We start from the raw sequence: 26,902 nt of genomic DNA, 5'->3' as shown, positions 1-26,902 counted from the left end.
TCTGAAAGCTGATCATTAACAGCAGTAAGGAGAAATGGTGAACAGGGAGCTTGCCCTTCTCCCTGTACGAGAGGTCAGATTCCCGTCAATCTGACCCCCCCCCCCCCAAGTGACGGTCAGTCTGAAACAATGGTGTGCCAGCTCCCTCAAAACCGTCCTCGCAGCTCCTTCCTCATTAACCTCCTGCCCTGTCAACAGTGTAAGAGGATGATTTCAAGGCAAACCTCAGAGCCTGCTGGATTCTCAAAGGCAAAAGAGGACACTGAAGGCCATGCTCAGCTAAATACTCTTGCTTCTTGCCTCTTTCCTCTTTAATTACAGCATAATTTGCATTTATATGATTTCATTCTGCCATTTTGTGGGCAGCGTTGATGATGATCAACACTCCATAACTTCCCATCATAGCTGGAGAGTCAGGAGGGCGGCTGCTGTCTCCGATAAAATCCTTTCCAATTAAACAGTTCGTTGGACATGTCATGGTTTGGGATTCTCGTTATCCTCTGATGTGCACGTCTCCTGGATATTTCTTTACACCCATCACCATAATAAGGTCTTAGTGCAGAAGACGCTCGGAACACTATGCTCCCCCACTGACATTGACTTGAAAACGGGCCTCCTTAAACTCGCACAGAGGCAGAGCTATTACCGTAACTGGACCACTCTGAGCTTTACTTCGCCACTTTGCCACATGCTGCATCTCAGTGGTACCAGATGCTCCACATGATGAAACATGCCAAAGATACTGAAAAAACAATGCTAGGCCGCTAACAGGACACACCTACAGAGGGCAGATGTGTCTGAAGTTTTCTCCAGTCAACACCCCAAATGGAGGTCCCTGCTATGGATGGTGGTTCACCTGGCTGATGTGATTCACCTATCTGGCATGGCTTGCCTGGCTGGCTCACCTGGTTGAAAATACAAAATCAACAACTGTTTATCTGCAACAAAAATGCCAGGACCAAAGTTCACCAAAATTTTAGTAACTGTAGTTATCTCTGGGTGGTCTAATTACTGGTGCATTTTTATTTTCCTCTTAATTCATTTTTGTGTTTCCCAAGTTGTTGAGTCTTTTTTTAACCATTTGGCACATTTTATCTTTATAATAAAATATTTTTAAATAATACTTATAGCTATAAAAGGGAGAAATGAACAAATTGAAAATGTTGTTTATTTACAAATGACTATATAGTCACAACCATGACAAAGGGAAAGGGAAATAAATACCAAGCAATCCCTTAAATAATGTCTGATTTGATCTTGTAACTTTATTTTTTTTATTTTTATTTTTTTAAAGATTTTATTTATTTATTTGACAGAGAGAGAGGTCACAAGTAGGCAGAGAGGCAGGCAGAGAGAGAGGAGGAAGCAGGCTCCTTGCAGAGCAGAGAGCCCGATGCGGGGCTCGATCCCAGGACCCTGAGATCATGACCTGAGCTGAAGGCAGTGGCTTAATCCACTGAGCCACCCAGGCGCCCCTGATCTTGTAACTTTAGGGTCAGCTAACAAGCCTCTCTTCATCACTCCTCCCCTCCACCCTATTCAACAATACAATACTAACTTCACGTGCACCAATGCTGACCAGCAACCACTCATGACCATTTCACTGTTCCAGAACCACTTCTGCTTCCTTCATATCCAACCTGACTCCTGATTGTCAGTTCATACCCTCTTTTATATTCCTTCCCCTATACCACAGTCTTGGTGTCAATTTCGGCTTTGACTCAGACACTAGTCTCTGATTCTTTCTACTTGAGACCACTACGAGAAGCCTCTCCTCATATTAGCCCCCTTGGTTGGCACTCTGGCTTTTATAGGTGAGATTTTGCCAAATGGCTTGAGTCATGCTGTCCTGAGACCCTAATTAGTGAATTTCGTAGTCAGAAAAAAAGGTATAAATGGCAGGTTTTCTTAACTTCTTCCTCCAAACACTCATTATGACTCTTCTTCAAACTTGAGGCCTCAGTGAGGAAGGCTACCACAAGAAAGTGTTGCCTCAGGAGAACCTCCAGGGAGAGACTGAAAAGTTTGTGAGGGTTAGACATATCTATTGCTTTAGGGTCCCCCACCCTTGGAGCTACCCCTCTCCCTGGACTAAATGATACTTCAATTATTTTTAATTAGGATAATATGAAAGTTTTCAAAACTCTAGGCAACAGAGACTGGCCAAAGGGTTTCACATGCTTTTTAATTCTGTCAAATGCAAAATCCAAGCAATATCTTGCTATAACCTGCATCCTGCCTAATCGTGTCTTTAAATGACAGAATATTTCATGATCTGAAAATCCTTGACCCCATATCTGATATTTCTCTCTCAGTGACAGATGCCAGGAACAAAAGTGTTACCTACAATCTACAGCTGCAGCCCCATAAGCCCAATCAGATTGCTTTAGGAAAAGATGGACTTGAATGTCATGATCTTTTGTATTACTTTTTTTGGGCAAAAACTGTGGGTTCAAGAAAAACTCCAGTTGCAACTTTCTTTTGCTTTACTTGGGAGTCAAAAGAACACATTTCTCTTTAATTTGTTTATTACTTTCTGTGGAGGAATAAAAGTCAAATACAAATTCCTTTTGCTATAAACTTTGATATAAACATATATATCAAAAGGTTAAATAGGTAGAATTTCTAAACAAAGGAGCTTTAAGAAGTTCCTTTAAGAAGAATGAGAATGATATTCTTCTTCCCCTACTGTGGACATGCAGCAAACCTACCAATACCATTGGCCTACCTTATCTAAGGACAAGAGTTTAAAGTTATTAATACCAGGAGCACCTGAGTGGCTCAGTCTGTTGAGCATCCAACTGTGGATTGTAGCTTAGGCCATGATCTCCGTGTCATGGGATCAAGCCCCACCTACGTCTCCACACTCAGCAGGAAATCAGCTTGAGTCTCTCTCTCCCCTATCCCTCTGCCCCCTGCCAACTCTCTCTCTAAAATAAAATTTTAAAGTAAAATAAAATTATGAATAATATATGTTCTTATAAGAAGGAAAAATCATAGATAACCATACCAGGAGTTTCAGGCCCCATTCTGGGAGTCCACTAAAGAGCTCACATAATACTAGCAACAGCCTTTGGCTACTACTAGCACAAACTGCCATTTACACCTCAGTAGATGTCATGATTTAAGCAACAATCTCATCTTTCTAAAGCATTTGGTAACAAATGACATACATAGCATGTTCCAAAAACAAATATAAATTTGCTTATAAATGACAAAGGAAATCCCTTCTAGTTCTTTTTGTGGAAATCAGGCCCCCCTATTTCTGTGTGGCACACTCTACTCAGGGTCCCACTCATGGACATGTTCTGTTCACCAGCAGAAACACAAATCAGGATACTTAACCCTTGGGCCCTAACAAGGTCTCTAAAATCACAGTTGTCTGAAAATTCAGTGCCAACCAAAATGAATTAGGTTTACCTTAAGCCTCTCTCCCACTGGTTACAGCTAAAAATTCAGATGAAATTAAAAAAGCAACCACTTGCAGACTGAAAATTTGACAAAACTAAGTAGATTAGGGAAGGGAGCCAACATTGAAAGAGTGATCCACATCAGAGGATGAGCTAGCTCCTTAGCATCTTCGCTCATTTTTCTTCTGACTTTGACCAAACGGTGGTCCCAGAGCAGAACTGTGCAGCAGACAGGAATCCTAAAACAGAAAGGGAAAACCAGAGCAGAGGACCCAGAAAAGGGTCCCTGGGAGCTAAAATAGTATGGAGAAAATCTTAAGGGGAGAGAGTGCTGGAGAAGGGGATCACTTTATTCTGTTGCAAGTCCCAGGGTCACCTCTAAGCTATGTAGGCACAAAGATCAAACCAAAGCACATAGAAAAGACTGAAATCTGTACTTCAGTATCACTCACTGCCCATGTTCCAGAGAGACACATGCCTGGAACAGATCCAAAGCAGCTTAACAAAAGCTTTGAAAACCAGATTAATATTGAAACCACTGCCCCTAGATGACAAGAAAGAACTTGCACTTTCCACCTAGACTGACTGTCTGCTAAAACAATGAAGTCAATATTCTCCAGAGTATTTAAAAGAACCCAAAGATTCACAATGTAGTGTTTCAGATATCCAAAATACAGTTAAGAAGTACTCAACATACAAAGAATTGGGACAGCATGATCACTTCTCAAGAGAAAATGCAATCAACAGATGCCAGTTCTGAAATGATCCAGAATTGGAATCATCAGACAAATGCTTTAAGAGAACCATTATAAACATGCTCCATGACATAAAGATAAACACTTTTTAAAAAAAAAATTTATTTATTCATTTGACAGAGAGAGAGATCACAAGTAGGCAGGTGTGGGGAGGGGAGGAGCAGGCTTCCTGCTGAGCAGAGAGCCCCATTCAGGGCTCCATCCCAGGACAGTGAGATCATGACCTGAGCTGAAGGCAGAGGCTTATCCCACTGAGCCACCCAGGCACCCTCCAAGATAAGCACTCTTGAAAAGAAATGGAAAGGTAGACATTCTTAGCAGAAAAATAAAAACTAGTTTTAAAATGGAAATTTCAGGGGCGCCTGGGTGGCTCAGTGGGTTAAGCCGCTGCCTTCGGCTCAGGTCATGATCTCAGGGTCCTGGGATCGAGTCCCGCATCGGGCTCTCTGCTCGGCAGGGAGCCTGCTTCCCTCTCTCTCTCTCTCTGCCTGCCTCTCTGCCTACTTGTGATCTCTCTCTCACGCGCGCTGTCAAATAAATAAATAAAATCTTTAAAAAAAAAAAAAAAAAAATAAAATGGAAATTTCAGAACTAAAAAAGATAATATGATTATGTGAAATTTAAAAGTTCCTGAATGAGCTTAGAAGCAGAGTGAAGATGACAGAAAATAGATGAATTGAGATTACCTGATCTAAACAACCAAAAAATAAAATACCTTAAAAAATGAATATGGCCTCAGGAACCTATGAGACAGTCATAGAAGGTCTAACATTGGTGACATCAGAGTGCCAGAATTAGAAGAGAAAGAGGTTAGTGGAGGAAAAAAATATATATATATTTGAAGAATTAATGACCAAAAACTTACTACATTTTGTGAAAGATATGGAAACAAACCTCCCTCTATGAATGGGCACAGGATGGAAAGATATTTATAGTGCATGGGAATGTTCACCAAAGAACATCCTCTACAAAGGAGACTCTTCATCACAAAGACAAGATGAAATGTTCTGTGGATATGAAGCACTCCAATGTTAGCTCAATAGATGTACGGACTGGGCATGTTGGCAGAGATGGCAGCTCTAAATAGGATCGACATCGACTCCCCCTCACCACGGCTGATTTAGCTACCAAAGGTCTAACCGGCCAGTGGAGGAGCCCAATTCTGCCCCTGGTATGGCACAATTCCCTAAGGGAACTAGCCAGCCACCCAGTGGCAAGCTGATGACATTGCACGTATTTCATCATTGAGTGGGAGTGGTATGTCCTCACTAGACTAGGTATGTGTTTTAGATATGAATTTGTCTTCTCCAACTGTGATGCTTCTGCCAATTTTTCAGTTTTTTAGAAAAGGAAACATACTTTTACCAGATGATTCAGCAATTGCACTTCTTGGTATTTACCCAGAGGAACTGAAAACACGTCCACACAAAACCTGCGCATGGATGTTTATGGCAGCTATGTTCATATTTGCCAAAACTTGAAAGCAACTAAGATGTCCTTAGCAGGTGAAGGGATAAATAAACTGGTACATCCAGACAATGGAATACTATTTGGTGCTATAAGAAATGAGCTATCAAGCCATGATAAGACATGGAAGGAACCATAAATACATCTTAATAAGTAGAAAAAGCCTCTCTTAAAAGGCTACATACTATATTATTACAACTATATGGCATTCTGGAAAAGAAGTCTGTGGAGATGATAAAAAGATGAGTGGTTGCCAAGAGATCGGAGCAGGGGGGGAGACGAAAGGATTTTTAAGGTAGCAAAACTACTCTGTATGATACTGTGTCATGGTGGATACATGTCTTTACACATTCATCCAAACTCAGAGAATATGTAACACTGGGAGTGAACCTCAATGTAAAACATAGACTTTGGGTGATAGGAATGTGTCAGTGCACATCCCTAGCAGCTGCAGAGGCTGGTCCAGGGAGGACAGGAGAAGTGAGTCAGAGACAGAAAAGCACAGAGTGAAAATTTTCCCCTCCCATTAACCAGTGACATCACCACATGTGCATTCACTCTCCGCTACTTGAAATACTTCCTTCTTCACACCCTTACCAAGGCAGATATGGAGTCCTGGTGGAACTTCTATCCTGATATCTCTGGCACCTCGGTCTTCTTGCTTTTTCCTTACTACTTCCCCTGGTCACAACCAGGTCAACGTAGGTTTGAACCTCTGTAGAACCTGCTGTACCATGTCCCTAGCAGTAGGTCCTCATACTCCTGTGCACAATGACTGTCTTGAGTCAGTTTCCTAGAGCCCAATTCAGGGATTCTTGTTCAAGTGATTTATTGGGGGGATACTCTCAAAGAAGGGAGATGAGGACTGCAGGATGGGGCAAAGGAAGGAACTAAGCAAGGATATGGTCTAAGCTAGATCCTGATCCCTAAGTTCAAGGGCCCCAACATGAGAAAAGATTTGTGCAGGGCACCAGTGGCATCCACTAAAATGACCCTCCCAACAAACTTACTTGACTTCATCATGTCCTTGATTAAAACCGTCATATGACTCCAGCTGCACTGGGCTGGGGTGGGGACATATGGCCCTAACTCTCCATCTTCCTGTAAGACCACCATAGTCTTAGCCAAATCAAATCAACCTCCTAATACCTCTGTCTCTGTCTCCTCTCTCTGTCTCTCTCATTGACAGAGGTGAGGTAGGCTAGTGAGTGTAAGCAGTCATCCAGATCATTCCATTTCCTATGCCATTCATTTTAGAGTGATCCATACCACCTTGTTTGGGGTTGATCAAACAAAGCTGATGAGAGCATCCCCTCCTGTGTCACTGAGGCCCTGTTTTCTTGCTTCCAGCCTGATGGACTTAGAGAAGGTGGCCTCACACATGAATAGATCCATCAGGCTACCAGGTGTGACATCTCAGCCTGATATTCTTTTATCCTACATGTCTAATTGGGCTTCATCATGATCACAGCCTTCTCAGGAGGATGGGAACTAATGAAGTCTGATGAAAATCAGAAGGTACTCTCAGCTCCCACTTTGTGGGCCTCAGGACCATGTCAACATGTTGATCCTAGACAAAGGTCACAGCCTTATACAGGGCATCAGGCTGAAAGCAGTTTGGGGCATAAAGAACCACCATTTAGAGGTGTTGACATGCCATGCAGAAAAGTGCCAGTACCCTGCAACAGGGGGACAAACCTGTCTGCTGGGGGCTGACAGAGCTGGCCACTCAGCCCAGCAACTCTGGCATCAATGCTTACATAGCACTGCCCAAATTTTAACATTTACTTCCCTTTTATAAAGTGTATCTTCTGAATCCTTGTGCCATATCATGTGGTGGGTGCTGTTCCCTTTTCACAGGGTGGAAGCCTGAGGCTTGGGGAGAGGAAGCCACCTGCTAGCTCCCCTAGGAATGGAGATTCACATTCAAACCTATTTTTTTTTCTTCTCACCATTCTATGGCTAAGAAAAGAACACACAGCAGAAGTGTAAACAGAAAGACTCAGGAGAAAAGAACCGGGTCCATGTGATTCTTCTTAGCCCAGGCAAGAAGGAGGTAATGAAAAGGGGTTTTAATAGCCCCATCACAACCTTTCCATGTCATTCTTCATGAAGTGGGAATGAGAGAGGGTATCTTTGTATAGCTTTGGGGTTCAGGGAAGAAAGGCTGAGGGGTCTGCTACAGGAGGGGATAAAAGGCACAAAGTATGGGATGAGCCTCAGTGTATTCACAGGGCAGAAGATGGAGGAGAGCACAGCAGACAAGCAGGGTATCAGAAGGCACGTGAAGCAGTGCCAGACAGGAAGGAGCATGGAGGGAAAAATCACAAGTCTTTGATGGGAGCTGGCAGGACTTCCAGAAGGGGAGATACTGGCCACCACTCCTTTCTCATCACCAAGCACCATCACAGCACCTGGCATATACAAGACAGTAAATGAGTAAATGAAGGGAGAATTCTGGGGATACAGATAAAGATGTAGTTGCTGGAAGATATCCTGCTGAGTGCTGACCCCATTGATCACAGCACTTACCAGAGAAGATTCTTCTCCAGACAAAATGGAACTGGGGTTGTCACTCCCCTAAGGCAGTAGGCATGTTCTGCAAGTCAGGGCTCAGGCCAGCTGCTTGCTCTGGAGTCCTGTCGGTTGCCTTCTTCCACCCTTAATGAGATGTGATTGCTGAAGGGAAGCAGCTAATTGCATGATGTTTTATTAATCTTTTCTCCATGAAATATTAAGTGTGAGCTTTTGCAAATACAAAGATCTGTCTGCTTTTTAATGGCTCAGGTTTGCAGTATCTCCAGATGACTCTCTGAGAGTTTCCTATTGAGGGACAATGGTGACAACCATGATGCCAGGTCCTGTAGAAGGAGTACAGCTGACAGCCCAAAACAGGATGTCAAAAACACTTCCCTCCATGAGCAGTTCTGCCTAGCAGCCAGGCCTTTGTCCATGGTTGCCATGAATATGGCTACTGGGTGCCATGCAATGAATATCCAAATACCCAGCCCACCATGGGCCAAAAAGAAGTAGGACACCTGCAAGAGGAAGCTATCAGCACCAGCATCATAAAGATTGTGTTGTGACACTTAGCTCTTCCTTCCTCTTTTCTCACTAAGGTTTGTTCACCTGAGAGGAAAAGCATCAAAGGGAAACATGAACATTAAGACAGATGTGTTGACTGAGTTCTGAGGGCGGTAGTTCCCAGAAGCAGAACAGAAGAGACTGGTTTGCAAGGATGGACTGGGAAAGCTGCAGGCGGCTTTATGAGGAGCCTTAGCCCATGTCCCACCTATTCCTGGAAGGCTGCGGAGGAATACTTGGTGGCATGGGGCCAGGACCCAAGCCTGTATATCCCCAGAGGGGTTTCTGCATGAGTGGAAGAAGTAGGAATGGCCACTCTCCTAAACCATCCCTGAAGCCAAGATCCAGCACCAGACACAGAGGCTAGTTCCACAGAAATAGGACTGTTGGTTCCAGAGCCATGAGAGGATGCCCAGCCTAGTGAAAAGATCCTTGGGATATACCTTCAGGAGTCAAGGGGAGGAAGCCTGCCTCCCTGACAGGGTCCCAAGAGATGGAGGGGCCACAGTGAGCACTGCCCCAAAAGCGCACACAGCACTGTCACAAAGACAACCAGTAAAGGCCTGAGCAATGGCTGGAGTCAGCTTGAAGCAGACTCGTGTCTATGACACTAACAAGAGCAGACATGAAGGAAGCTAAGGAGGGAGACTTCAGCTTTCCAAAACCTTCCCCTGTCCTCAAAGCCCTGATGAAATGCACTTGAGGGAAAGGGAGTAACTGTAGGACCAAATAACATATCCCCTCCTCAATCTAAAAAGGCAGGGCCACAACTCTAACCTCCATTGGAGAAAGATAAGAATCTGTCCAAAATCATTGAGACCAAAGTTTTTAAAATAATATATAGGAATAAGCGTTGACTTCCAGAATGAATAGAACCTGCGAGTGTTAGAAAGTGTTAGAATAGGACAAAGACCAAGTTTACAGATTCAAAAAGGGGCAAGGAGCATTTGAAGAAGAAGACTTCCTTGATACTCCAAGTATGGTCCACAGACCAGCAATCCTGGCTTGTTAGAAAAGCATAATTCCTGCCCCTAGCCCAAACCAGCTGAGCCAGAATCTGCATTTTAACGTGGTGATTCACAACCACATGAAAGTGAGATACTCACAGGTACAGTTGGATGAAATAAGACATTGGATGTTTATATCTCAGTGAGGTGACATTCCTGAATGAAGTGATTACACTAGACAACATCTGTTTCTGTTGCCTGGGATCAAAAAACCTGAAGCTGAAAAAGAAAAGAAATCATCACTCGTTACTATGACTAACGTGCTCCCAGGATCAGGCCTTCTCCAAGTAGCAAGAGAAAGAAGTTGGTTTTGGAGATCACTGAAGCTGTCTTTGAGCCTTCGTGATGCCCTGTGCTTTCATCCTATTGCTCCCCAGGTCAGAGCACATTCCACATACCTCACTCCCACCCCCCACCAGGGTCACCACAGGGCCACAAGGATTGTAATTGCACAACTCTGGAGGGCCACGGTCTGAATCAACATGGCAGCCTTCTTCACCCTCCTGGAAGCCTACTCGCCCTAACACTAACCTTTGTAAAAACCAAAGAATAAGATCTGTATCAGAATTAGACCACAATGTGGCATTCAATGCTCTTGTTTCTTTATTGATTTTCTGCTTGAATGATCTGTCTATTAGTGAGAGTGATGTGTTAAGATCCCCTACTATTAATGTATTCATATCAATATGACTCTTTATCTTGATTAACAGTTGTCTTATGTAGTTGGCTGCTCCCATATTGGGGGCATAAATATTCACAATTGTTAGATCTTCTTGGTAGATAGACCCTTTAAGAATGATGTAGTGTCCTTCTGTATCTCTGACTACAGTCTTTAGTTTAAAATCTAATTTATCTGGTATAAGAATCACTACTCCAGCCTTCTTTTGAGGCCCAATGGCATGAAAGATGCTTCTCCATCCCTTTACTTTCAATCTGGATGTATCCTTAGGTTCAAAATGGGTCTCTTGTAGACAACATATGGATGGGTCCTGTCATTTTACCCAATCTGCAACCCTGTGCCATTTTATGGGCACATTTAGGCCACTCACGTTGATAGTGATTATTGAGAGATACGTTTTGATTGACATCATGTTACCTGTGAAGTCTTTGTTTCTATAGACTCTTAGAGGAGAACAAAGGCAATAACTTCTTTGACATTGGCCACAGCAACTTCTTTCAAGATATGTCTCCAAAGGCAAAGGAAACAAAGTGAAAATGAATTTTTGGGACTTCATCAAGATCAAAAGCTTCTGCACAGCAAAGGAAACAGTCAACAAAACAAAGGTTAATGCACGGAATGGGAGAAGATATTGCAAATGACGATACAGACAAAGGGCTGATATGCAGGATCTATAAAGAACTCCTCAAACTCAACACACACAAAACAGATAATCATGTCAAAAGATGGGCAGAAGATATGAACAGACACTTCTCCAACGAAGACATACAAATGGCTATCAGACACATGAAAAATGTTCATCATCACTGGCCTTCAGGGAGATTCAAATCAAAACCACAGTGAGATGCCACCTTACACCAGTTAAAATGGCCAAAATGAACAAGACAGTAAACAACGCGTGTTGGAGAGGATGTGAAGAAAGGGCAACCCACTTACACTGTTGGTGGGAATGAAAGTTGGTGCAGCCACTTTGGAAAATAGTGTGGAGATTCCTTAAAAAACTAAAAATAGAGCTTCTCTATGACCCTGCAATTGCACTACTGGGTATTTACCCCAAAGATACAGATGTAGATGTAGTGAAAAGAAGGGCCATCTGTACCCCAATGTTGATAGCAGCAATGGCCACAGTTGGCAAACTGTGGAAAGAACCAAGATGCCCTTCAACAGATGAATGGATAAGGAAGATGTGGTCCATATATAATATGGAGTATTATGCCTCCATCAGAAAGGATGAATACCCAACTTTTGTGTCAACGTGGACGGGACTAGAAGAGATTATGCTGAGTGAAATACGTCAAGCAGTTACAGTCAATTATCATATGGTTTTGCTTATCTGTGAAGCATAAGGAATAACACAGAGGACATGGGGAGATGGAGGGGAGAAGGGAGTTGGGAGAAATTGAAGGGGGAGATGAACCAGAGAATCTGTGGATGCTGAAAAACAATCTGAGGGTTTGGGTGGGGGTGGGATGTTGGGTGAGCATGGTGGTGGGTATTATAGAGGACACATATTACATGGACCACTGCGTGTGGTGTATAAACAATGAATTCTGGAACACTGAAAAGAAATTTAAAAAGTAAATAAAAATAAAAAAAAGAATTAGACCACAAAATTGCATTTCTCAGCTCAGATTTCTCTCCCATACGGAGCTGCTAACACCCCAAATTCCTTCACAGCACCACTCAGGGTGTCTCACTCATGTGCATGAATAGTCTCCTCAGTCACCCTTTGGAGTCTGCCATGTTGCTTTTCTCTGCTTTGGTTCCCTGCAGGGCTCCCTATAGACACGGAGCACAGCAGTCCATAGCAATGTGCTCAGTGGAGCTGTACCAGAGGGCTTTCATGTTTTTTAATTGATGCACAATTAATATGCAATGTTATATTAGTTTTGACTGAAGGTACCTCTCCCTGTACCCCAGGCACAGGCCTGCGGGGGAGAGGCCAGAGGACAATCCCAATTGTAGATCCTAGAGTGTTCCCCAATCACTCCCATTTGAAACTTCATTTTTTAATGTAATTTAATGTGTATATTTTAATATGTATATTTGTATATTTGGGGGCAGGTTTATCATTGTTATTCAGCAACCAACTCCATTGCCTGACACAGGATAGGTGCTCAAACAATGCTTACTGAATAAATAAACAGAAAACTGAATTTGTTGAATGAATAATAACTTCCCACTTTCAGCAAATCACAACCACTCTGAGCCTTGGTCTCTGTTTCTTTATAACGGAGATTAAAGTATCTAACTGAGATTGTTGTCAGGAAGCTAACCCCTATCTATAAAAATGCCTAGCACTGGACTTTGAACCAAGTAGACTTTCAAAAATATTTTTTTTCCCTATTACTTATGTAATGCTGGTAAAGGGCTATCAGTTACAAATCTTACGTAGTGTTCGTTAAATGCCAAGTGAGACCTAAAGAAGCACTTTTCTCTTACTTGTTCTGCTTGATGCAACAGAATGTCACCTCCTCTCTGATGCCTTCTCCAGCCATGGCACCTTTTCTGTGTTACCTTGGCACTTTATGCGGATGTCTATTAAAGCACTTCACCACATTCTCTCTATCCAGTTCTTTATGTCCATGACCTTCTGAGGGCAGAGCCTTGTCTTTCCCACCACTGCAGGTGCCACACTTGAATGAATGGTTGAATAAATGAATGAATGAAAAATGGTCTCAGTTCTCCTCTCTGCACTCCACTAACTTTTTATGTTGAAAAACATACATATTCATTTTGAATATGTGCTCTGAAATCTGACAATCCTGAACTTGAACCCAAGTTAGGCAAATTTCTTAACTTCTCCATACCTCCACTTTTTCATATGTAATGTTACGGTTAATAACACCTAAGTCTCAAAAAGGTTCAGGGAATTCGGTTATATGGTATATGTCAAATGGTTAAAACAATGTTGAACATTTATTAAATGCTTTATCAATTGAAAATATTATTCATACCTGGTGTACTAATGTGCATTTAGATGTGAATGGTGAATGAGTTCTCAATTTGCTTTCATTCCTAGAGCATTTATAAAGTTTACCTCAAGTATCCTAAATATATTTGCCTAATCTTTACAAATAAATCAGGAATAGTGAAAATACAGATAGTTAGATTATTTTGGAACTCAGCAACCTTGGGAAAAAATGATCCATGAATGTCATTAACATTTCTTTAGGCTGGCAATAGCATTACTACACCCACCGGCAAACATTTTCAAAAAGTCTCTATCACGCCACTTAGGGGGAGCTGAGAGGAGGTGAAGGATGGATACAAAGATGCAGGCAGTGTAACGCTCCACTTCAAGGAGGTTGGGAATATAAAATCAGTGCCAACAGAGTCCATTCACGTTTCAGGAACACTCGGCCACTGCCTCTTCTAGGTTCCCATAGCAAGAGTACATACATCAATTATAGTGCATGTTTCAAAACAATTGTTAAATGATATCAACCAACATTTATCTAGCACTTAGCATATACTTAGCATATCACTGTTCTGAGCAATTCACAGTTTTTCACTCTTTAACCTTCTCATCAACCCTCAGACGTAGGTATTATTATTATATTTCATTTTACAGGTGGGAAAACAGTGGGACAGAGAGGTCAAGTCACTTCCCAAGATCTCAGTTAATAAATGGCACAGCTGGGATACATGCTTTCAGCCCTGGGTCATCCCACCTCCGCCTAGCAGCTGCCACTTCTGATCAACATTAATGGTGGTGATGATGAAGATGAAAATGACGGATGACAAATTCTTCATAGGCAGACAAGTCTTATGGATGACTTTTAGATGTCTTTAGCATGAAAAGATAACTATGCCTCCTCCCTATACATCATTAAAATTAAAATTATGGTACTGAGTGAAAATCATAAAATGTTCATGTATACTGAAAATTAAAATAGCTTTTCTTTAGAAATGATGATTGCAAAATTCTGGAGGAGTTAATTCTAGCTGAACCTTTTGCAACGTTTTTTTCTACCACACTACCTGTCTGGTTTGGTGCCTCCCAGCTCTGACAGCATCTATTGCATGGAGCACTGGGTGTGGTACATAAACGATGAATCTTGGAACACTGAAAAAATAAAATTAAAAAAAAAAGTAAATTCCAGGCCCACCACTGCTATTTCCTCAATGCCCAGTTGAGGACCTCGCATGTTCCTTCTCTAGAAGGGTTTACTGAATGGATGTTTAACTATGTTTTAGGCTCTAACTGTACTGCTAGGTAAAATGCAGTGTGTCTCATTAAACTTAAATTTCAGATAAACAAATAATCATTGTTTAATATCAATATGTCCCATATAATATTTAACTGACAGGCTCTAATTTTGTTAGCCGAGTCTATAACTCTACCCTGGATATAAGAAGAATTCAGGTAAGGGAGAGTGAATGTGCTTGGAGCCAGGAAGGTGCTGCCATGGAAGAGACAGAAGTTGAGCTGTCGCTGGAAACAAGCATAAAGTACACTGTTAAAGGTACCCCCTGGAGTTGTGCAACCCAGCGACCTTGAGAGACGGACGGCATTTCTGGCACAGAAACCTGCGTAATTAAAGTCTGAGAGACTGAAATGAGCACGGCAGGATGGAGGAGAGTGAGGAGGAAAGCTCCTGGAACACATACACTCCAACATTTCCAAACAACTTCCATTCCTCCATTGCTCATATTCCTCCACGCTCCCCCCACCATCAAGCCTTTGACCATGCAGTCCCTCTGCCTAGAATTCCTTCCCCTCCTGTCTGCCTGGCCACCTCCTTGTGTGCTAAAAAGCTCTGTTGTGTCAGCTGACTCATCTCTGCTCTAAACCCTTGTGTCCATTTTAACAAACCACTCAATGCTTGCATGATTTTCTTATAATCTTCCAGCATGCCTCCACCAGTAGTTAAAGGAAATGGAGGGGGAATTGTGCAATGACCATGTGAGGCCATGATTTGGGTCCAACCTGTACATATGAAGTCTCCTGAGCCTGATATAATCCTGATCTCCAGACATGAAGCGGATAACAAAGGGCTTCAAAACCATCTTGAGAATCCTTCTTCAAAAATGTATACTGCAAGGGTTTAATAAGCCCAATATCTAAGTTAGGCAGTTGAAGGCTGTCCAGAACCATTCTTACTGGGCCACTTTTAAATTCATGACCTGTCAACCAAAGCCTTTAGCACTGCCTGACAATTACATCTCACAACCTGGTCCATGCGCTCCCACTCTCCTGGACAGCCCCCTCTTCTCTCTTCTCTCCCTATACCAGCATCTCCTATTCCCAGTTACATGTAAGAGCCCAGCTTCTCACTGCACTGAGAGAATGAAAGCTGTCAGAAGGGTCTTCCCATGAAACCTCTTGCAGTCCCTCCCACCTGCCCTGCTGTTGCAGAAGACAGCTGCCCCTGTCCTGGCCACTTGCTCCCTGGATCCCATGTCCTCTCACCTGCTCAGCACGGCTCTTGCAACTGTCACTCTCCTGTGCCACCATCATTGTTTTCCCTCTCTACTGGATCATTCCCATGAGCACACACACATGCTGCTTTTCTTCCACTTGGAAATATCCTCCCTTGACCCCAATTCCCCCACCAACTGTAGCCTCATTTCTCTGCCATGTGCACCACCCCACTCTGCCCCAAACACTTCTCCCTCTTCCACCTGGCAAGCTACCATCATCTCCTGCGTGAACAACTGCAATAGTCTTCTAATTGATCTCCCTTCCACTCTTGCCCTCTACTATCAGATCTCTACACTGCAACAAAAAGGATCTGCTTAAATGTACATTTTGCATGGGACAAGACTCTACTTCATGCAGCCCACAAGTACCCTCACAACCACATCCACCTCTGCTCTCTTCCTAGTGCTCTAGTCACCTGGACTTTCTAGGTTCCCCCAAACAGCCCTCGCACACATCTTCCATGGAACCCATTGCTCTAGTAGTTCCCTCTGCCTACAGTGTTGCCCCTGCACCCAACCACCCAGAAAGTCACATGACTCAATCCTTCAATTCATCAGTTTTTGCTCAAATGTCACCGTAACAGAGAAGCCCAGAGCACTCTTTAAAATAGTCAACATTCACACACACATACAAAACATACATTCTATCATCTTACTCTTTCTCTTTTTTTCCATAATGGCCAATATACTATATATTTTTATTTATTTATTCATCATCTGCTCATTCTGACAAGAATGTAAGCTCTATGAGATCAGGTGCTTTGTTCATTTGGTTTAGAGTTGTTTGCTTTATAGAGCCTGGAACACTATTTAAACCACAGAACTGCTCAAGAAATATTTATTGATTGAAAAATAAATTGATATCCTGTGTGTGATATGACAACAACCAACAGCAAGTAAGAACCTTAAGTTCCTGACAGCTCCCAAGGTCAAATAGGGTAGCCCTTGAGAGCCTTATAGAGGCTTTAGAACATCCCCACTCACACTTTTAAGTCTCAACTTATGTGTCATTTCTTCTCTGACATTTCTTTTCACTTGTCTCCTTGATAAGATGAAGTACCTGGGCTACCTGTTCCCATAGCATCCTAGATTTCTCCTTTCAAGATACTTGTCACATCATATTGTGCTTTTGTCTTCCTTATAAGGGTGTATTTTCTGAAGATACACATGGAATTCTCCAGTAAAAACCTGTTGAATGAATAGATGAATGAAGTTGAGTGAAATTGTAGTGAAGAGAACTGAGCTCAGAATCAAGGAAGTGGAAGAATTGAAAGGAGCAGGGATGGATTGATAATCTCAGAGTGTTTCATAATAAGAAATGAGAAAAGGGAAGGAGGGTGAGAGGAGGGGAAGAGGGAGGAAAAGAGACAGGAAAGAGGTAGGGAGGAAAGAAATCTGTTTAGTGTCCTTGCCAAGAGTCAGCAAACTAAATTTGGCCTAGCAGTGTCTGCACATACAAACTAGCTGGAATAATCTGATCAAATGACCTTCTCCAAGTAGTCTCCCGCACTATATAGCTAACCTATCAAATTCACTTTCCCATGTGCCATTCTGATGAGATGTTCCTATGAGAATTCACTTTCTCTCAGCAGGGTATCCCAAAGAGGAATGGGATTAACTGATGACAGAGGGAATGTGGAAGGGTGAGGAGGTGCACAGCAAGACTCTTGCACATTCTATAGTTCTGCAGGCCACCTGCATGTCTCCTCTTTTTTTTTTTTAAAGATTTATTTATTTATTTATTTGACAGACAGAGATCACAGGTAGGCAGAGAGGCAGGCAGAGAGAGAGGAGGAAGCAGGCTCCCTGTTGAGCAGAGAGCCCGATGCGGGGCTCGATCCCAGGACCCTGAGATCATGACCTGAGCCGAAGGCAGAGGCTTTAACCCACTGAGCCACCCAGGCGCCCCTGAATGTCTCCTCTTATACTCATTCACTGCCTATCTAACTTCATTTCTCTCCCATGACCAATACCCCCAAACTGGGGAAATGCAACCTGTCTCATCTCACTAAAGCCTTCCCGCCAACAAGACCTGGCACGGTCTACCCTCTGTGGAGACCTTGCAGGCTAATCCAGCTATACATAGCTCTCCTTTCTCTGACCTTGCAGAGAACATATTCAAAATATGTTCTATGAATAATTTCTTAGTACATCTTATTGGAATGCATATAGTTAATGGTAGATAAACAACAGCAATTAGTAAAAGATCAAATAATTAAAATTAATATGACTTTTCTCCTCAACTAAACAGTAGGTTCATCAAGGGTTGTATCCTATATTTTCCTTCTTTTGAACCTTCAGAGAACTTACTCCAGGGCTGGACAAAACTAAGTACCCAGAAAATACTTCTTTAAACCTGTCTTGTTTAAAGTTATTGTAAAATAAAACCAAGGAGTCATAGAAATAGTTTCCCTGTTGTAAGTAAAAGGATGCTATCGCAAAGATGTCTTTAAGATGCTGTCTGTTGCCCTGGCCCTGTCTGAGGAGTGCATGGTTTATTCTAGGAGAGAAGCCATAATGGATGGAAGGTACGTTTCTGCTGAGTTAAGGGTTATCATGTTCCCTGCATCCAGGCGCCAGATTGATGGGATATGCCTCTATGATTTATAATACACTAATCTCACTGAGAGTGAAGCACAATTAATCTTAGAATCTTGCAGCTTGCACTTAACAACTTTAGAACCTTCCCTGTGTACTTGGACTGCATAACAAACATCTGCGCCTCCCCCAGATGCTAGGACAACTGGGCATAGAGAACACAAAAACACCCTTCTCTGTAAGGCAATGGAATGCTATGGGAAATGTTTTCCTTAGACTTTCCATGATATTTCCAAATAAAAGAGTTTATATGATGGTGGCCTTTTAAATTAGAGTTACAATGTTCAGTTATAATAATATCATTAAGCATATATAAAATCAAAACTACAAAAAGACCTGATGTGTCAACAATGTAACTATTCAACTTCCTTTTCCTTTTGTTTTATGTCCCTACCAAATGTCAGCAAACTGATCATACCAGTATCTACACACACAACCTAGCTGGCAAAATCTGGTCAACTGATCTCTGTGTAGCCTAAAGCACTTGCCTATCCATCTGTATTGTATTATTCACTTTTCCATCTGCCGTTTTGATGAACTGTTCCCAGAGAATTCTCTTCTTCTAGGAGTGGGGCTACTAAGATCCAAGAAACAAGGGATTCCCAGCAACTAAAGCAGGTATTACAAGGTCTGTGCACTATCACTTTACCCATGGGACAGTCCCTCATGTCATACCCAAAATATATTTACTTTTACTTTATAAACTTTATATAATTCCAGCAATATGTGTGTGTGTAAATATATGTTATAATATATAACACATAATTTATTTATATTTATAATATTTATATATCATATATTTATATAATATATATACTTTATATAATTCCAGCCACTTTGTTGACTGAATTCTGAGCCTTCATCAAATTCAGAGAAGAAGGGTTATCATAGGCAGACACATTAACAGCTATAAGAAAAGGCACTTAAAGAAATATACTCACAGGAAAAAAAGGGGGGGGGGGACTATATATGTCCAAAAAAATTTAAAAAGCCAAAGATACATTTTGGAGCCTCTTTTTATAAAAATGAACACCTCCTTCAATGAAATATCCATGTTTTAGTACAATGTAGTTATATAACCCTTAGTATCCAATTACCCACACAGAATAGTTTTTGTAAGCTCCAAGAAAGCAAAAAATATGTTAGTGCTTAGAAAGACTTCCTTCCAAAATGGATCAATTGGAAAAGTTTAGTACCTAAAGTTTTAACTCAGATTTAGCAAAGAATGTATTCCTTAACTTTCTGGATAGCAAAGATCATGCAAGTTGTTCAAATCTATAATTTCACATATTACTAAGTTGGGAGAGTGGAAAGGAAAGTCTTCTAAAGACTTTCAAATATCAGTTCTTCAGCTTTTCATGACAAGAAGAGTCCATGAAGATAGATAACCTTAAGATCATTGTAGGGACTCCTATAGTAATATGGCTGCATGTATGAGCTTGTTTGTCCATCCTCTCCTTAAAATCATGCGAAAGGAGCAAAGAGAATGGGAAAAAAAAATCCAAAATTCCATTTTCAGTGAAACTAGAAGGTAAATATAATCTGCAGACTCCAAAATATGTTTAAGAGTTGACAAAAGCAACTGAAATCAGACAGAAACTACATGGGAAGAAAGAGAAAATAAGAAAATTGAGTTGTGAGAAAACTTAATGATGGCAGATCTCAAAAGTCTAGCAGAGAGATAAAACCCCTGAAGACAAGAGCTCACCATGAACTGTGTAATCTACAGACCCTATTTGCAACAAAGTGCAGGAACTGAGGAAAGTAGAAACCACAGAGGGAGTCCCCTTGGAATTTAGAAAAATAGAGGAGGCACATCCATACAGAGAATAACAGTCAAACCATATTTCCAGAAATCACTCTTTCTTTGAGAACAGCAAAGAAAGGGAACACTTTGAGTTGTAAAGCATTGCATCAGAAGCCTTGTGGTAATAACTGAAACTGAAAAATTCAACACATTTAATGATAAGTGATTTTTAAAAAAAATAAACTGGCATAGCATCGATACCAAGTTACTGTAAGGTAAAAATTTAAAAACAGTAGCAAAATGTGCTAAAAAGATGAACTACATTCATCAAAAAAAAAAAAAGGTTGCCATGAAACAAATATTTCACCGTGATTTTTAAAAAATTAATAAACCAACCACCCCTCTGAAAGAATACCACAAAATAGAAATGCCAGCATTCAGGGAACTTGTAACAAGAAAATAGAAGGAAATGAATTGTGAGCTTCCAGAATCCTAGAACGTAACTAGGGAAAAAAAGGGAAAAAAAAAAAAAGCCACTGGAGAAATGAAGATAAAATTGGAACATTTATAAGACAGACTATACATTATAGAAGAGATGTTGAGGAATATAAAGGACAGATGTAAGCAAAGCATGCATGGTTAAATGAAACACAGACAGAATTAAAGGGGATTAGAGAGAAAACAATATAACCACAACAGGCTTAGGCAATTCGACATATGCATAATTATTTAGAGTCCATAAGGAAGAAAATAGAAACTGTGAAACTGAATGTATTAAACAAAATTTGGGATGCCTGGGTGGCTCAATCAGTTAAGTGTCTGCCTTCCACTCAAGTCATGATCCCAAGGTCCTGGGATCAAGTCCCACAACAGGCTCCTTGCTCAGCTGGGAGCCTGCTTCTCCCTCTGCCTGCACCTCCCCTTGCTGGTGCGCGCGCTCTCTCTCTCTCTGATAAAGTAATTAATTAATTAATAATAAACAAGCAAACAAACAAACAAACAAATAAATAAATAAAATTGACTTTACATATTAAAAGGGCACAGCATAGACCAGGAAAAATTGAACCAGATCAATCAACTATGAGACATATCCTGTAAGGTTGGAGAGAGTGAAATAGAAAGAGAAAGAGGGGAAAGGAAGGCAGAAAACACAGGGATAAAGTAGGGGAGGGAGTGATAAAGGAAGGGAAAGAGGCAAAGAATTTTTGCACATCCAGGCAAAGAGGTAAGACATTAAATAGGAGGAAATTCAGACATGCCTCAGATTTCTCCAAAGCAACATTCAAAACAAGAAGATGATATGGTTAATATCTACAAGACAGCCAAAGAAATACGTGTGAAGTTAGGATTCTATATCCAGTAAAGAACGTCCTTGTAAAAGCAAACAAAGCTACTAACAATTTTGCAGTTTTAAACTTATGCAATATTGTCCCATGAACTCTTCTTGAGGAACCTTCTAGAGATCAAACATCACCCAGCCAAGAGATAATAGAGGAGATAAACGATAGCAAAAAGACAGGTGATGTGCATTATATACTGCAACCACAAAATCAAGATTAAACAAGCCTGGAGATTGAGGTGACAGAATGTAAATGCTGTATGTCCTAAATACATAATGATACAAAAAATGAAAAAAATGGAAAAGGGGACGGGTAGAAAGGATGAAAAGTAGAGTAGTTCTGTAGATCATTGCATTAGTCATAGAGGAAGCCAAATATATATATATGATTCAAGGCTAATAGACCAAGCCAGGAGTACCTGTGAACATTTTTAACATGACAATGGTAGACACTAAAATCATGAAAATTGAGTGATTTTGTCATTGTTAGTACAAAGGAACTAATCAGTATTGTCTAGAGAAATAAACCACTAACAAATATAGTTAAAATTATAAAGATAGCCTTGAGAACAAAACTACAAATCCTCATGAAACTGCCATTGTTTTAAGGGGCAAAGAAATTTTGTTATGTAAAAACTTGCTAATAAACAGTTAAATAGAAACATAATATAAAATAATATACCATACTAAGATCAAATATAGCTGTCATATTAAAACATGTAAAAAATGGAATTAACTTATTTATTTAAAAATATATTTCAGATTGAGCCCCATATCGGGCTCTCTGCTCAAGGGGGAGCCTGTTTCCACCCACCCGCCCCCGCCTGCCTCTCTGCCTACTTGTGATCTCTCTCGTGCGCTGTTAAATAAATTTTAAAAAATCTTTATTTATACATATATATACACACATATATATTTTTTAGATATGATCACAAGGCAAAGCTAAGCCCTAGTTATATAAAAAAAGATACATTATAAACAAAGTAGGTCAGAAAGATTTTAAAAAGAAGGATAAGCAAAGGTGTAACAGGAAAATACAAACAAACAACAAAAAAGCGGAGAACATATCCTAAATATCACACAAGATAAAGTTCAGAGGATAAGGCATTGAACAACACAATGAAAGACACTGTTTACAAGGCTAACAGGTACAACTTACAATAAATATAAAACACTTATGAATACTTATGCAACAAGGAACATAGAGGCAACAAAAAATAGTAATTATAGCTCTTACAAGAGGAAATAGCTTAAAAAAAACATTGGTGGTAGGAAGATTCTAATTTCTCTCAATCTGTAACAGGTCCAGTAAATAAGAATATTAAATCAGTTTGTAGATGACCTAAATATGCAGTAGACTTGATTAATATATATTGGGCACTATACCCTGAAATTCTCTAAGAATACACATGAAAACCAGTCACAATTTGAGTCACAGAAAAAACTGAGCTATATTCTAGCACATAAAAATGAACAGACAATACTCTCTGATCACAATATGATAGAACTATAAGGCAAGTTAAAAAACAGTGGATTTAAAAAAAATTTTAATTCCAAATTACCAGCAAAGACAGCACGAAACAATTTTCAGAATTTCTGGAAAACAAAATGTATAAAATCTTTACACACTGGCACCTGAGGGATAAAATTAATTTAATCAATTAATTTGGAGCAATTCAAATATTTAAAGTATTCTACAAATAGAACATAAAAATCAAAATAAATGCATCAAGCATATCACTTAAATAATTTTAAAATTTAAAAACAAAGTAAGGGGTTCCCTGGGTGGCTCAGATAGTTAAGCATCTGCCTTTGGTTCCAGTCATGATCCCAGGATCCTGGGCTGGAGCCCAGGTCAGGCTCCTTCCTCTCTGGGAATCTGCTTCTCCCTCTCCTCACTACTTGTGCTCTCTCTCACTATCTCTCACTCTGCCTCAAATAAAAAAATAAATAAAATCTTAAAAAAAATAAATGTAAAGAAAGCAAAAAAAGTGAAATGATTAAAGATAAAAAGCTGAAATTGACTTTGAAAAGAAGAAAACAGACCAAGAGATGAATTTGAAAGTCAGTTCCTGTGACCCCTACCTCACATCACATACAAAAACCAACAAGAAATATATCAAAGACCTAAATGTAAGAACTAAGACTATCAAAGTCTTGGAAGAAAACAAAGGCATGCATCTTTGTGACCTGGATTGAAGAGCGGTTTCTTAGACAAGAAAAAAAGCATGGGCAACAAAGAAAAGAGAGCTTAAGTTGGACATCATCAAAATTTAAAACCTTTGTACTTCAAAGAATGCTACGAATAAAGTGAAAAGATAACCCACAGAGTGGGAGGGAAAGTTAGCAAACCATATATCTGATAAGGGACTTGTATCTATATACACACACTCTCATATATACCTTAAAATTCAACAACAAAAAGACCGAAACAATTTTTTAAATAAGCAAAGAATCTCAATAGACATTTCTCCAGAGGAGATATACTAGCAGCCAACAAACACAAGCAAATATGCTCACATCATTAGCCATGAGGAAAATTCAAATCTATCCCACCACAAGATACCACTTGATACCCCCTAATATAGCTAAAATCAAAAAGATAAATACTAAGTGTTGATAATGATGTGGAGAAGCAGAACCCTCACACTGAGAGAATGCAAAATGGTTCAGTTGCTTTGGAAAACAGTCCGGCTATTCCTCAAAAGGTTAAACATAGAGTTGCCATATGACCCAGCAACTCTACTCCTAAGTCAACATATGCTAAAATATAAGTTCATATAAAAATTTGTACACAAATGTTTATAACAGCTTTATACGTAAGAGTCAAAAGTAGAAACAACAAATGTCCAAAGCGATGAATGGGTTAAATAAAATGTGGTGTAACCATGCACTGGAATTGTACTAGGCAATTCACAGAAATTAAATACTAAATACTGATATATACTGATATATGGATGAACCCTGAAAACATCATGTTAAGTGAAAAAAGCCAGTTGCAAAAGACCACTTATTGTGTGGTTCCATTTATATGAAATATCCAAATAGGCAAATCCATAAAGATAGAAAGTAGATTGTTTAGTAGTTGCTGGGTGCTGAGGAGGTTGGGGGGAAACACAAATTTACAGCCAATGGAATGAGGTTTCTTTTTGTGGTGAGGAAGATGTTCTAAAATTGAGTGTGGTAATGGTTGCACAAATCTATGAATATCTGAAAACCATTGAATTGTACACTTTGAGTGAATTATAGGGGATGTGAATTGTATCTCAAAAAAGCTATTACTAAAAATAACAATAATATGGGGCTTGAAAATGGGGATATGGTAGAAGTATTATTCAACTAAATGGAACCACTCCAGATGTTTTCTGAATTGTTTCAAATCATCAGAATGTTATGAAAATAGTGGAATTGCTAACATTAGCTTGCAGATAAGCAAGACAGAGGTTAGCAAAGGAATATAATAAGTGGGGGCACAGGGGGAAGGAACAACCTACTTTTAGCCTAATGCTGAACATGTGATTTTTAAAAAATCTTACATTCTCAATTACATGACTCAAACTAATACTAAAATAATTTTGGTACCGTCTCACAGCAGGTGGCCCATCACATGATCTTAGATTTAATACTGACTAGAAATAATCTTCAAAGGGGAGAGGAACTATAATTTTCACTGAACAGAAAACTTAAAATCCTATGAGGATTAAAATGGTGGTGTTTATGGACTAGTCAGGAGGAGCAAGCCCACACCATCGATTCTTTTCAACAAATCACCTCCTTCCATAGAAAAGGTCTGTATATGAGAGAGGGGAGAGAAAGGAAAGAGAGAAGTGTGGAGAAAACCATCTGACCCAAAGAAGTGCATGAAGACATACTTCCTCTTGCAGCAAGGCAGCAGCATAATGGTGACTTCCCTGTCTCTGCCCTCTCCTCTATGGCACTTCCAACCCCAGCCCCTCTTCAATACTCCCTTCTACCTGCTGCTTCTGGATGTTCATCTATGGCCATAATATCATTGCCTGGAAAAAACTAAAATGCCTCCTCCCCTCAACATTTGCATTTTCCCTGGTGTCTTTGAGAGCCAGAGAAATGAATTCCCAGCCTGTGTTTCAGACCTCTTGGCCAGCAGGCAGGAGGAGAGAATTTCTCAGCTTATTTCTCTCACCCTCAGATCTTACTCAGAGGCACTTGCCTTCTTCGTTGACCCCTGGCTAAGCTCAGGAAGCTCGCAGATTGTTTGTCTAGGTTAGATGATGCTATTTCCATAGCGGTCATTGGTTCACCTGGAAATCCCTGAGGAAAGGAACACATCTTTCATCTCTATATTGCTAGTGCTGAACACACATTGGGTCTTAAAAATTGCCTTATAAAGGTATGTGATATGGACTGAAAGTTCATATCCCCCCAGAATTCATATGTTGAAATCTAATCTCCCTTGTGATGGTATTCAGAGGTGGGGCCTTTGGAAAGTAATTAAGGTTACATGAGGTCATGAAGGTGAAGTCCCCACAAGGGATTAATATCTTTATAAGAAAAGGGTGGCCCACGTGGCTCTGTCCGTTAAGGGTCTAACTCTTGTCCTCAGCTCAGAGTCATGAGTTCAAGCCCCATGTTTAACAAATTAATTAATTAACTTAATTAAAAGGAGAAGAGAGACTTGAACTTGCTCTCTCCATCATGCATGGACACAGCAAGCCAGAAAGAAGGCTCTCACCAGGAACCAAATCTTTTGGCACCTGGATCTTGGGTTTACCAGACTCCTGAGAAGTAAGTTGTTTAAGCCACCCAGTCTACGGTGCTTTGTTGTAGCAGTCCGAACTGACAGTCTGTATTCGTTGATGCATGCAAGCTTTGGATCACTTGGGAATTTTTGTGTTTCATGCTCAAGAGACATCTTATGTGAACTCAGTGAAATGGTAAGAAAATTATAGAGCTGATATTCAGATAGTATACTCTAGGCCACCCAGCCTGATAAGGTGGAGAGAGGTCTGGAACTCAGTGCTCCTGATGTCCCTCGAAGAGCCATTTCCCATGGCACTATGTTGCTCACCTGGGTGACAAGGTTTAAATGAAATCCAGGAACTGGACTCCCCACAGCAGGTTACAAGATATCCCTCCTGATATCCAAAATAGCTAAGGTATTCTTTCATGAGCCAAATGCCTAGGTAGGGAGCCAATGAGCACCATTTGCTAGAAGCTCTCCATTATTTAAATCATATCCTTCCCTGAGCCTCAGTTTACTCATCTGGGTATAGGATCAGGGATCTCAGAGATCTCTGCCTGCTCTAAATTTTCCCAATTCAAAGACTGATTACAGAAGAGTAATCAATATTATTACCTTTTTCCTGACCCCTATAGATAAGCCAGAGTGTTTGGACTGAGTGGTTGCCTG

Source organism: Meles meles, chromosome 4 (genome assembly GCF_922984935.1).
Source record: "Meles meles chromosome 4, mMelMel3.1 paternal haplotype, whole genome shotgun sequence".
NCBI classification, from domain to species: Eukaryota; Metazoa; Chordata; class Mammalia; order Carnivora; family Mustelidae; genus Meles; species Meles meles.
The sequence above is the reverse complement of the archived record's forward strand: the minus strand, read 5'-3'. Positions refer to the sequence as shown.